At 55.8% G+C, this 2500-nt stretch overlaps 2 non-coding genes across 2 annotated transcripts; both read left to right on the top strand.

Annotated features, from left to right (window-relative positions):
- The first annotated feature begins 270 nt into the window (after positions 1 to 270).
- On the top strand, positions 271 to 382 carry TRNAL-CAA (transfer RNA leucine (anticodon CAA)). Its single transcript has 2 exons — positions 271 to 308; positions 337 to 382. It is a non-coding gene; the product is annotated as a tRNA-Leu (tRNA).
- A 1331-nt stretch (positions 383 to 1713) lies between these two features.
- TRNAV-AAC (transfer RNA valine (anticodon AAC)) lies at positions 1714 to 1786 on the top strand. Its single transcript has one exon. It is a non-coding gene; the product is annotated as a tRNA-Val (tRNA).
- Positions 1787 to 2500: the final 714 nt, after the last annotated feature.

The raw sequence follows: 2500 nt of genomic DNA, 5'->3' as shown, positions 1-2500 counted from the left end.
ATTTCCACAATGTCAATCGGACACATTTGACCGCATGCAGGTTTCGACAGGTATGGACAGGCCGGCACTACGCCATGAGTGATCTGAGGCCAGCCCTTATTTGCACCCTGCAAACTGTCCACTGGCTCCATCAGTGGGCGTTTCCTGCCATCCCTGGGTCCTTAAGTGAGTGTTTGGGTACTTTTGATGCAGAGATCGGGGCATGAAAACCGGCGCTGGCACCTGGCGACATTGGGTACTGAAGAATCTTTCCCAATCCTGCCCATAGCTGTCAGGGTGGCCGAGTGGTCTAAGGCGCCAGACTCAAGAGGCGCAGCTCTTCCCTGCATCTGGGTGTTCTGGTCTCCGATTGGAGGCGTGGGTTCAAATCCCACTCCTGACAAGCCAGGCTCATTTTTTTGAGCACATTTCAGAGTGTAAGGCTTGCGGAAAACCTCATGGGGGCCCCCGAATGCAGCGCCCGGCAAGCCTCCCTGTTCTCTTCTGCTGCCTTGCAACTGGAGCTGTCTGCCAGAGACGCCGGAGGCACACCTGCCCTTAAACCCCCACTGGCCCACGGCTGCAAAACCTGCATTTTCTAGTGGCTGGCTTGGTGGCATATGTCACTGAGCCCAGTCTACTCAGGAAGTGAAAAAAGTCCCCTTCACAGTTGGAGAAAGTGCTCTCCTGCCACCTGTCGGTCGTTGAAGGCACCACACCTCAGCAAAATAAAAATAAAAAAACAGACATGCTGAGTTCGGGGGATGTAAAGGTATTTACATAGCAAGAACAGAGAGGCTGTTGGGAGATGACAGAATCCATGCTGCCCCAGAGTTCTCTTCTGAAATTCGCAGGAATCCAGAGGTTGGAGCGGGCTGAGGGAGTGCGCCTTCTTGCCTCTGTCGGCTTTCAAGACACATCCTCCTGCTGGGAAGCTGCCCACCCTGAGCAGCACAGGTTTGCGCTCTAGGCCGGTCGGCCACATATATCTCGCCTGATCGAGCCCGATCGAGCGGCAGCAGATGGCCTTTGGCCAGCGAAGGCTGCCGCTCTTCTTCTTGTTTCTCTGCTTGAGAGGCAGCTCAGTCCTCTGCGCTTGCGCCAGGGGCAGGCCACGTGACACGCAGGGGTCAGGCCGTGGAGAGACTGGGGCATGGCGCCAAGTGAGGTAAGCAGACCGCCCCCCTCCCCCTCACTGCTCTCTGCATGCGGTGGCTCGTTGGTCTAGGGGTATGATTCTCGCTTAGGGTGCGAGAGGTCCCAGGTTCAAATCCCGGACGAGCCCTTTTTTTTGGAGCGCCGAAAACAAAAAACACAGAGTCCCCAATTCCCCCCCAAAAATAGTTTGTGCGTGACCGTATCTGGTTCGATGCCCGTCGCCAATGGTTGGCTGCTTTTAAGCCCATGGCCCAAGAGGCAGTGTTGGAAATTCCCCCTCCTTTGTAATGATGCGCTGGCGGCGAGCTGATGTATAAAGGTTTGGACATGCCTTCTGGGTGGGGACTGCCATGGCTCGCGCCACTGTTGCATCCAGCTTGGTGTTTTGTATGTGTCTGCAGCCTGTGTGTGAGGTGCTGTGAGTGCTGCCATGTAGGTCCGGCGCAGGCTTGCGCCAAACTTTCACGTTGGTGTGTGCCACCTGGCAGGTACCAGCGGGCCCCATGAGACATCAGTGCCACAAAGCCTTTCAACTGAAAGCTGTCCCAGCACACTAGAGCGCAGCCTAGCAGAGCTGTTTCTGTAGTGTAGTGGTTATCACATTCGCCTAACACGCGAAAGGTCCCCGGTTCGAGACCGGGCAGAAACATGGTGCTGGTTTCTTTTTATTTCCACAATGTCAATCGGACACATTTGACCGCATGCAGGTTTCGACAGGTATGGACAGGCCGGCACTACGCCATGAGTGATCTGAGGCCAGCCCTTATTTGCACCCTGCAAACTGTCCACTGGCTCCATCAGTGGGCGTTTCCTGCCATCCCTGGGTCCTTAAGTGAGTGTTTGGGTACTTTTGATGCAGAGATCGGGGCATGAAAACCGGCGCTGGCACGTGGCGACATTGGGTACTGAAGAATCTTTCCCAATCCTGCCCATAGCTGTCAGGGTGGCCGAGTGGTCTAAGGCGCCAGACTCAAGAGGCGCAGCTTTTCCCTGCATCTGGGTGTTCTGGTCTCCGATTGGAGGCGTGGGTTCAAATCCCACTCCTAACAAGCCGGGCTCATTTTTTTGAGCACATTTCAGAGTGTAAGGCTTGCGGAAAACCTCGTGGGGGCCCCCGAATGCAGCGCCCGGCAAGCCTCCCTGTTCTCTTCTGCTGCCTTGCAACTGGAGCTGTCTGCCAGAGACGCCGGAGGCACACCTGCCCTTAAACCCCCACTGGCCCACGGCTGCAAAACCTGCATTTTCTAGTGGCTGGCTTGGTGGCATATGTCACTGAGCCCAGTCTACTCAGGAAGTGAAAAAAGTCCCCTTCACAGTTGGAGAAAGTGCTCTCCTGCCACCTGTCGGTCGTTGAAGGCACCAC

This window comes from Ambystoma mexicanum, chromosome 2q (genome assembly GCF_040938575.1).
Source record: "Ambystoma mexicanum isolate Mex_15411 chromosome 2q, UKY_AmexF1_1, whole genome shotgun sequence".
Lineage (NCBI taxonomy): Eukaryota > Metazoa > Chordata > Amphibia > Caudata > Ambystomatidae > Ambystoma > Ambystoma mexicanum.
The sequence above is the reverse complement of the archived record's forward strand: the minus strand, read 5'-3'. Positions and strand labels throughout refer to the sequence as shown.